This window comes from Bubalus bubalis, chromosome 1 (genome assembly GCF_019923935.1).
Source record: "Bubalus bubalis isolate 160015118507 breed Murrah chromosome 1, NDDB_SH_1, whole genome shotgun sequence".
Classification (NCBI taxonomy): domain Eukaryota; kingdom Metazoa; phylum Chordata; class Mammalia; order Artiodactyla; family Bovidae; genus Bubalus; species Bubalus bubalis.
In genome coordinates this window covers 161,093,999-161,105,517 of record NC_059157.1, presented here as the reverse complement: position 1 = coordinate 161,105,517, position 11,519 = coordinate 161,093,999, and positions in this window count along the sequence as shown.

The following is an 11,519-nucleotide window of genomic DNA, read 5'->3' as shown; positions in this document are numbered from 1 at the left end:
TGAACTTGGACTAGTGATCTATTTCACATATGGTAATATACAGGTTTCAAAGCTATCCTCTTAAATCATCCCACCCTTGCCTTCTCCCAGAGTCCAAAAGTCTGTTTTTCATAACTGTGTCCCTTTTGCTGTCTTGCATGTTGGGTTGTCGTTACCATCTTTCTAAATTCCATATATATGCATTAATATACTGTACTGGTGTTTCTCTTTCTGACTTATGTCACTCTGTATAATAGTCTCCGGTTTCATCCATCTCATTAGAACAGATTCAAATGTGTTCTTTTTAATGGCTGCTTAATATTCCATGGTGTGTATGCACCACAATTTTCTTATCCATTTGTCTGCCAGTGGACATCTAGGTTGCTTTCATGTCCTAGCTATTGTAACCAGTGTGGCAATGAACGTCTGGGTACACGTGTCACTTTCAATTCTGGTTTTCTCGGTGTGTATGCCCAACAGTGGGATTGCTGGGTCGTATGGCAGTTCAATTTCCAGGTTTTTAAGGAATCTCCACAGTGTTCTCCATAGTGGCTGTATTAGTTTGCTTTCCAACCAACAGTGTTCCCTTTTCTCCACACTCTCTCCAGCATTTATTGTTTGTAGACTGGATAGCAGCCATTCTGACTGGCGTGAGTTGGTACCTCATTGTGGTTTTGATTTGCATTTCTGATAATGAGTGATGTTGAACATCTTTTCATGTGTTTGTTAGCCATCTGTACGTCTTCTTTGGAGAAATGTCTGTTTAATCCTTTGGCCCATTTTTTGATTGGGTCGTTTATTTTCCTGGAATTGAGCTGCATGAACTGATTGTATATTTTTGATCTTAATTCTTCGTCAATTGCTTCATTTGGTATTATTTGCTCCCATTCTGAAGGCTATCTTTTCACCTTATAGTTTATAGTTTCTTTTGTTGTGCAAAATCTTTTAAGTTTAATTAGGTCCCATTTGTTATTTTTGCTTTTATTTCCAATACTCTGGGAGGTGGGTCATAGAGGATTATGCTGTGATTTATGTCAGAGAGTGTTTTGCCTATGTTTCCCCCTAGGAGTTTTATAGTTTCTGGCACTCTTGTCAAAGATTAGTTGACTGTACATACATGAGTTAATTTTTGGACTCTGTATTCTGTTCCATCGGTTTATATGTTTATTTTTAGGTAAGTATGGTGTTGATTTAGTTATAGTAGCTTTACAGTATATTTTGAAATCAGGAAGTATGTTGCTTTCAGCCATTTTTTTTTTTTCTCAAGATTTCTTTGGCTAGTCTGGATCTTTTATTTTCCATGTGAATTTTAATATTGTTTTTCTATATCTGTAAGAAATGCCATGAGATTTTGATGGGAATATCATTGAATCTATAGATCACTTTGGGTAGTATGGACATTTGAACAATATTAAGTCTTTCAATCCATGAACAAAGGCTATCTTCCCATTTATTTGAGTCTTCCTTAATTTACTTCAGGAAAGTATTGCAGTTTTCAGTGCTGATTTTTTTTCTATCTTGGTTAAGTTTATTGCTAAATATTTTATTCTTTTTGATACTATTGTAGATGGAATTGTTTTCTTAATTTTCTTTTCAAATAGTTAAAATTTTTCATCTTTTTTATCTTATTGAAGTACAGTTGATTTATAGCATTAGGTTAATTTCTGATGTATAGCAAAGTTATTAAGTTATATGTACATATACATTTTTTTCTCATATTATTTTCCATTAGGTAGTTCACTGTTAGTATGCAAAAAGATAACTTATTTTTATACAGTGATTTTGTATCCTGCAACCATACTGAATTTGTTTAAGAGTTTTTTTGCCAGAGTCTTTATCATTTGCTTAGAAGGTAACTATAGATATATGAAAAAATACCTAACATTACTAATCAAAGAAATGCAAATCAAAAACCACAGTGAGATATCACCTCACACATACTAGGATGACAAAACACAAGTGTTGGTGAGGATGAGTAAAAATTGGAACCAATGTACACTGTTAGTAAGAATGCAAAGTAGTGCAGCTTCTGTGAAAATAGGATGGAAATTCTAGAAAAAAAGTTAAAATAGAACTGCCTTATAACCCAGCCTTCCACTCTTGGGTATATATTAAAATGCTTGAAGCCAGAATCTCAAAAAGATATCTGCACTCTTGTGTTCATTATAGTACTGTCCACAGTAGTCAAGATATAGGAACAACACAAATGTGCATCTACAGATAGATGGATAAAGAAAACAATGATATATATATAAATGGAATGTTATTCAGCCTTAAAAAACGAGGAAATCGTACTGTTTGCAGTAATATGAGTGGCTCTGAGAGACATTATCTTAACTAATAAATCAGTGTTCAGTTCAGTTCAATCACTCAGTTGTGTCCGACTCTTTGCGACCCCATGGACTGCAGCATGTCAGGCCTCCCTGTCCATCACCAACTCCCAGAGGTTACTCAAACTCATGTCCATTAAATCAGTGATGCCATCCAACCATCTCATCCTCTGTCATCCCCTTCTCCTCCTGCCTTCACTCTTTCCCAGCATCAGGGTCTTTTCAAATGAGTCAGTTCTTCGTATCAAGTGGCCAAAGTATTGGAGTTTCAGCTTCAACATCAGTCCTTCAATGGATATTCAGGACAGATATCCTTTAGGATTGACTGGTTTGATCTCCCTGCAGTCCAAGGGAGAAGTCAAGAGTCTTCTCCAACACCACAGTTCAAAAGCATCAATTCTTCGATGATCAGCTTTCTTTATAGTCTAACTTTCACATCCATACATGACTTTTGGAAAAAAACCATAGCTTTGACTAGACAGACCTTTGTTGGCAAAGTAATGTCTCTGCTTTCTAATATGCTGCCTAGGTTAGTAATAACTTTTCTTCCAAGGAGCAAGCGTCTTTTAATTTCATGACTGCCGTCACAATCTGCAGTGATTTTGGAGCCCCCTAAAATAAAGTCTGTCACTGTTTCCACTGTTTCCCTATCTATTTGCCATGAAGTGATGGGACCAGATGCCATAATCTTAGTTTTCTGAATGTTGAGTTATAAGCCAACTTTTTCACTCTCCAGGACAAATACTGTATGAGTTCACTTATATGAATAAGCAGAAAATTGTCAATATTATAAATATAGAGCATAGAATGATAGTTTTTAGAAATGGGGGCAGGGGAATTGGGAGGTATTGTTCAGTGGGTATAAAATTGCAGTTGTACAAGACAGATTAAATTCTAGAGATCTGTTGTACAACAGTGTCTATAGTTTAAAATATGGTGTTGCGCACTTGATAGTTGTTTAAAGGGTAAATCTCATGTTAAAGTATTCTTTACACACACACACAGCAAAGGGCACAGCAAAATGACACAAGGAAGCTTTTGGTGGTAATTATTATGTTTATCACCTTGAGTGTGGTGATGTTATATGGTGTATGAATATGTCCAAAGTAATCAAATTGTATAAATATGTGCAAGTTTTTTTTATATCAACTGTCCCTCAATAAGGCTGTTAAAAGATGTATCCAACTTTACCACTGAATGCCCTGTTCTTTCCCCAAGATCCTTATCATTTCTCCTCAGCATCTTTTGAAGGCTTGGCTTGCATAATTTTTTATTTTTAATACTACTTGTTTTCCAAAAGGAAGAATATGACCCATATATACTGGTCAAAGTTGGACCACACAATTCATGTTTATGAGCTAGCTGTACTCTTTTATTTTAATTTTACTTATTTATTTTAGTTTGTGCTGGGTCTTCATTTCTGTATATGGGCTTTCTCTAGTTGTGGTGAGCAGAGGCTGCTCTCCACTTGTGGTGCACGGGCTTCTTATTGAGGTGAGTTCTCTTGTTGCAGAGCGTCGATTCTAGGGTGCACAAGCAAGGCATGTGAAATCTTGCTGGACCGGGGAATGAACCTGTATCCCCTGCATTGATAGGTGGATTCCTAGCCACTGGACCACCAGGGAAGTCCTACACTCTTTTAAGATCTTTAAGTTGTGCTTGAAAGGGCTAATTAGTGCATTATCTCTTTTGTCTGTGAAATTATAAAAAGATTATTTTATAAGGAACAAAGAAATAGGCTTTGACACTCACTGTTCTGTGTTTCTCTCCCATGTCCCTTTCTGCCCTATGTAAACATGACCTTTCCAATTCTTAAAACAAATTCTGAATGGCCCTACAATATCTTTAAATGACTTACATTAAAATGCTGAATTTCCAAGTACCTCAGTTCCTAAGTATGGGCAGCAGCATGGGGAAATAAAATATATAGTATGGGTACAGACATAGCTGGGTTTAAATCTTGGTTGTGTCCTTTTCTTACTTTAATAACAATAATATTAGTGAGATAAACAGCAGTAATGACATTAACTATGATACTACATTTATTAAGGGCTACTTGTGTGTCAATAACCTATGCTAAGCTCTTCTTTTACTGATATGTATTATTTTTATTTTATAGTTGATTTGCAATATTGTGCTAGTTTCAGGTGTACAGTAAAATGATTCTGTTTTATATACATATATGTTTTTCAGATTCTTTTCCATTATACGTTTTACATGATACTGAATATAGTTCTCATGCTGTATAGTAAAGCCTTGTTATTTATTATGTATATATAGTGGTGTGTATCTGTTAATCCCATACTCCTAATTTACCCCCCAACCCCCACCCCTTTACCCTTTGGTAATGATATGTTTTGTGAATCTGTTTCTGTTTTGTAAATAAATTCATTTATATTATTTTTTATATTCCACATGTAAGTGATCTATTTGTCTTTCTCTGTTTGACTTCGCTCAGCATGTTAATCTCTTGGACCATCCACGTTGCTGCAAATGGCAACATTTCATTCTTTTTTTTATGACTAATATTCCACTGTATGTATGTATGTATGTTATACCACATCTTCATTATCTGTTCATCTACAAACAGGTCATTTAGGTTGCTTCTATGTCTTAGCTATTATAAACAATGTGGCTATGAACACTGGGGTGCATATGTCTTTTTTTTAATATAAATTTATTTATTCTAATTGTAAGATAATTACTTTAAAATATTGTATTGGTTTTGCCATACATCAACATGAATCTGCCATGGGTGTATACATGTTCCCCATCCTAAATGCCTCTCCCATCTCCCTTCCCATACCATCCCTCTGGGTCATCCCAGTACACCAGCCCCGAGCATCCTGTATCAAGCATCCAATCTGGACTGGCGATTCATTTCAAATATGATATTATACATGTTTCAATGCCATTCCCCCAATTCATCCCACCCTCTCCGTTTCCCACAGAGTCCAAAAGACTGTTTTATACATCTGTGCCTCTTATGCTGTCTCGCATACAGGGTTATCATTACCATCTTTCTAAATTCCATATATATGCGTTTGTATACTGTATTGGAGTTTTTCTTTCTGGCTTCCTTCACTCTGTATAATGGGCTCTAGTTTCATCAACCTCATTAGAACTGATTCAAATGTATTCTTTTTAATGGCTGAATAATACTCCATTGTGTATATGTACCACAGCTTTCTTATCCATTCATCTGCTGATGGACATCTAGGTTGCTTCCATGTCCTAGCTATTATAAACAGTGCTGCAATGAACACTGGGGTATCTGTCTCTTTCAATTCTGGTTTCCTCGGTGTGTATGCCCAACAGTGGGATTACTGGGTCATATGGCAGTTCTATTTCTAGTTTTTAAAGGAATTTCCACACTGTTCTCCATAGTGGCTGTACTAGTTTGCATTCCCACCAACAGTGTAAGAGGGTTCCCTTTTCTCCACACCCTCTCCAGCAATTATTGCTTGTAGACTTTTTGATAGCTGCCATTCTGACTGGCGTGAAATGGTACCTCATTATGGTTTTGATTTGCATTTCTCTGATAATGAGTGATGTTGAGCATCTTTTCATGTGTTTGTTAGCCATCTGTATGTCTTCTTTGGAGAAATGTCTGCTTAATTCTTTGGCCATTTTTTGACTGTGTCATTTATTTTTCTGGAATTGAGCTGCAGGAGTTGCTCGTGTATTTTTGATATTAGTTGTTTGTCAGTTGCTTCATTTGCTATTATTTTCTCCCATTCTGAAAGCCATCTTTTCACCTTGTTTATAGTTTCCTTTGTTGTGCAGAAGCTTTTAATTTTAATTAGGTCCCATTTGTTATTTTTTCTTTTATTTCCAATATTCTGGGAGTTGGGTCATAGAGGATCCTGCTGTGATTTATATCAGAGAGTGTTTTGCCTATGTTTTCCTCTAGGAGTTTTATAGTTTCTGGTCTTAAATTTAGATCTTTAATCCATTTTGAGTTTATTTTTGTGAATGGTGTTAGAAAGTGTTCTAGTTTTATTCTTTTCCAAGTGGTTGACCAGTTTTCCCAGCACCACTTGTTAAAGAGATTGTCTTTTCTCCACTGTATATTCTTGCCTCATTTGTCAAAGATAAGGTGTCCATAGGTGCAAGGATTTATCCCTGGGCTTTCTATTTTGTTCCATTGATCTAATATTTCTGTCTTTGTGCCAGTACTATACTGTCTTGATGACTGTGGCTTTGTAGTAGAGCCTGATCAGATAGGTTGATTCCTCCAGTTCCATTCATCTTTCTCAAGATTGCTTTGGCTATTTTAGGTTTTTTGTATTTCCATACAAGTCGTGAAATTATTTGTTCTAGCTCTGTGAAAAATAACTTGGGTAGCTTGATAGGGATTGCATTGAATCTATAGATTGCTTTGGGTAGTATACTCATTTTCACTATATTGATTCATCTGATCCATGAACACGGTATATTTCTCCATCTATTAGTGTCCTCTTTGATTTCTTTCATCAGTGTTTTATAATTTTCTGTATATACTTAGGAATATATCTACCTAAAGAAACAAATTTCAGTGGAGCTATTCCAAATCCTGATAGATGATGTTGTGAAAGTACTGCACTCAATATGCCAGCACATTTGAAAAACTCAGCAGTGGCCACAGGACTGGAAAATGTCAGTTTTCATTCCAATCCCAAAGACAGGCAATGCCAAAGAATGCTCAAACTACCGCACAATTGCACTCATCTCACACGCTAGTAAAGTAATGCTAAAATTCTCCAAGCCAGGCTTCAGCAATATGTGAACCATGAACTTCCTGATGTTCAAGCTGGTTTTAGAAAAGGCAGAGGAACCAGAGATCAAATTGCCAACATCTGCTGGATCATCGAAAAAGCAAGAGAGTTCCAGAAAAACATCTATTTCTGCTTTATTGACTATGCCAAAGCCTTTGACTGTGTGGATCACAATAAACTGTGGGAAATTCTTCAAGAGATGGGACTACCAGACCACCTGACCTGCCTCTTGAGAAATCTGTATGCAGGTCAGGAAGCAACAGTTAGAACTGGACATGGAACAACAGACTGGTTCCAAATAGAAAAAGGAGTACGTCAAGGCTGTATATTGTCACCCTGTTTATTTAACTTATATGCAGAGTACATCATGAGTAATGCTGGGCTGGAAGAAACACAAGCTGGAATCAAGATTACAGGGAGAAATATCAATAACCTCAGATATGCAGATGACACCACCCTTATGGCAGAAAATGAAGAGGAACTAAAAAGCCTCTTGATGAAGGTGAAAGTGGAGAGTGGCTTAAAGCTCAACATTCAGAAAACGAAGATCATGGCATCTGGTCACATCACTTCATGGGAAATAGATGGGGAAACAGTGTCAGACTTTATTTTTCTGGGCTCCCAAATCACTGCAGATGGTGACTGTAGCCATGAAATTAAAAGACGCTTACTCCTTGGAAGGAAAGTTATGACCAACTAGATAGCATATTCAAAAGCAGAGACATTACTTTGCCAACAAAGTTTCATCTAGTCAAGGCTATGGTTTTTCCTGTGGTCATGTATGAATGTGAGAGTTGGATTGTGAAGAAGGCTGAGCACCAAAGTGTTGATGCTTTTGAACTGTGGTGTTGGAAAAGACTCTTGAGAGTCCCTTGGACTGCAAAGAGATCCAACCAGTCCATTCTGAAGGAGATCAGCCCTGGGATTTCTTTGGAAGGAATGATGCTGGGGCTGAAACTCCAGTACTTTGGCCACCTCATGTGAAGAGTTGACTCATTGGAAAAGACTCTGATGCTGGGAGGGTTTGGGGGCAGGAGGAGAAGGGGACGACAGAGGATGAGATGGCTGGATGGCATCACTGACTCGATGGACATGAGTCTGAGTGAACTCTGGGAGTTGGTGATGGACAGGGAGGCCTGGCGTGCTGCGATTCAAGGGGTCGCAAAGGGTCAGACACGACTGAGCAACTGATCTGATCTGAAAGAAACAAAAGACATATATATAGAAAACTATAAAACACTGATGAAAGAAATCAAAGTGAAGTCACTCGACACAACTGAGATATATTCCTAAGTAGTTTATTCTTTTCGTTGCAATGGTGAATGGAATTGTTTCCTTAATTTCTCTTTTTATTTTCTCATTATTAGTGTATAGGAATGCAAGGTATTTGTGTGTTGATTTTATATCCTGCAACTTTACTATATTCATTGATTAGTAATTTTCTGGTGGAGTCTTTAGGATTTTCTATGTAGAGGATCATGCCATCTGCAAATAGTGAGAGTTTACTTCTTCTTTTCCAATTTGGATTCCTTTGATTTCTTTTTTTGCTCTGATTGTTGTGGCCAAAACTTCCAAAACTATGTTGAATAGTAGTGGTGAGAGTGGGCACCCTTGTCTTGTTCCTGAGTTTAGGGGAAATGCTTTCAATTTTTCACCATTGAGCATAATGTTTTCTGTGGGTTTGTCATATATAGCTTTTATTATGTTGAGGTATGTTCCTTCATTTTCTGCATTCTGGAGAGTTTTTAATCATAAATGTATGTTGGATTTTGTCAAAGGCTTTCTCTGCATCTATTAAGATAATCATATGGCTTTTATTTTTCAATTTGTTAATCTGGTGTATTACATTAATTGATTTGTGGATATTGAAGAATGCTTGCATCCCTGGGATAAAGCCCACTTGGCCATGATGTATGATCTTTTAATGTGTTGTTGGATTCTGATTGCTAGAATTTTGTTAAGGATTTTTGCATCTATGTTCATTAGTGACATTGGCCGGTAGTTTTCTTTTTTTAGTGGCATCTTTGTCAGGTTTTGGTATTAGGGTGATGGTGGCCTCATAGAATGAGTTTGGAAGTTTACCTTCCTCTGCAATTTTCTGGAAGAGTTTGAGTAGGATGGGTGTTAGCTCTTCTCTAAATTTTTGGTAGGATTCAGCAGTGAAGCCGTCTGGACCTGGGCTTTTGTTTGCTGGAAGATTTCTGATTACAGTTTCAATTTATGTGCTTTTGATGAGTCTGTTAAGATTTTCTATTTCTTCCTGGTTCAGTTTTGGAAAGTTGTACTTTTCTAAGAATTTTTCCATTTCTTCCAAGTTGTCCATTTTATTGGCATATAATTGCTGATAGTAGTCTCTTATGATCCCTTGTATTTCTGTGTTGTCTGTTGTGATCTCTCCATTTTCATTTCTAATTTTATTGATTTGATTTTTCTCCCTTTGTTTCTTGATGAGTCTGGCTAATGGTTTGTCAATTTTATTTATACTCTCAAAGAGCCAGCTTTTGGCTTTGTTGATTTTTGCTATGGTCTCTTTTGTTTCCTTTGAATTTATTTCTGCCTTAATTTTTAAGATTTCTTTCCTTCTACTAACCCTGGGGTTCTTCATTTCTTCCTTTTCTAGTTGCTTTAGGTGCAGAGTTAGGTTATTTATTTGACTTTTTTTTTAAATTTTATTTTATTTTTAAATTTTACATAATTGTATTAGTTTTGCCAAATATCAAAATGAATCCGCCACAGGTATACATGTGTTCCCCATCCTGAACCCTCCTCCCTCCTCCCTCCCCATTCCATCCCTCTGGGTCATCCCAGTGCACCAGCCCCAAGCATCCAGTATCGTGCATCGAACCTGGACTGGCAACTCGTTTCATACATGATATTTTACATGTTTCAATGCCATTCTCCCAAATCTTCCCACCCTCTCCCTCTCTCTCAGAGTCCATAAGACTGTTCTATACATCAGTGTCTCTTTTGCTGTCTTGTACACAGGGTTATTGTTACCATCTTTCTAAATTCCATATATATGCGTTAGTATACTGTATTGGTGTTTTTCTTTCTGGCTTACTTCACTCTGTATAGTAGGCTCCAGTTTCATCCACCTCATTAGAACTGATTCAAATGTATTCTTTATAATGGCTGAGTAATACTCCATTGTGTATATGTACCATAGCTTTCTTATCCATTCATCTGCTGATGGACATCTAGGTTGCTTCCATGTCCTGGCTATTATACACAGTGCTGCAATGAACATTGGGGTACACGTGTCTCTTTCCCTTCTGGTTTCCTCAGTGTGTATGCCCAGCAGTGGGATTGCTGGATCATAAGGCAGGTCTATCTTCAGTTTTTTAAGGAATCTCCACACTGTTCTCCATAGTGGCTGTACTAATTTGCATTCCCACCAACAGTGGAAGAGGGTTCCCTTTTCTCCACACCCTCTCCAGCATTTATTACTTGTAGACTTTTGGATCGCAGCCATTCTGACTGGTGTGAAATGGTATCTCATAGTGGTTTTGATTTGCATTTGTCTGATAATGAGTGATGTTGAGCATCTTTTCATGTGTTTGTTAGCCATCTGTATGTCTTCTTTGGAGAAATGTCTATTTAGTTCTTTGGCCCATTTTTTGATTGGGTCATTTATTTTTCTGGAGTTGAGCTGTAGGAGTTGCTTGTATATTCTCGAGATTAGTTGTTTGTCAATTGCTTCATTTGCGATTATCTTCTCCCATTCTGAAGGCTGTCTTTTCACCTTGCTAATAGTTTCCTTTGATGTGCAGAAGCTTTTAAGGTTAATTAGGTCCCATTTGTTTATTTTTGCTTTTATTTCCAATATTCTGGGAGGTGGGTCATAGAGGATCCTGCTGTGATGTGTGTCAGAGAGTGTTTTGCCTATGTTCTCCTCTAGGAGTTTTATAGTTTCTGGTCTTACGTTTAGATCTTTAATCCATTTTGAGTTTATTTTTGTGTATGGTGTTAGAAAGTGTTCTAGTTTCATTCTTTTACACGTGGTTGGCCAGATTTCCCAGCACCACTTGTTAAAGAGATGGTCTTTAATCCATTGTAAATTCTTGCCTCCTTTGTCAAAGATAAGGTGTCCATATGTGCGTGGATTTATCTCTGGGCTTTCTATTTTGTTCCATTGATCTATATTTCTGTCTTTGTGCCAGTACCATACTGTCTTGATAACTGTGGCTTTGTAGTAGAGCCTGAAGTCAGGTAGGTTAATTCCTCCAGTTCCATTCTTCTTTCTCAAGATCGCTTTGGCTATTCAAGGTTTTTTGTATTTCCATACAAATTGTGAAATTATTTGTTCTAGCTCTGTGAAGAATGCTGTTGGTGGCTTGATAGGGATTGCATTGAATCTATAGATTGCTTTGGGTAGTATACTCATTTTCACTATATTGATTCTTCCAATCCATGAACATGGTATATTTCTCCATCTGTTAGTGTCCTCTTTGAT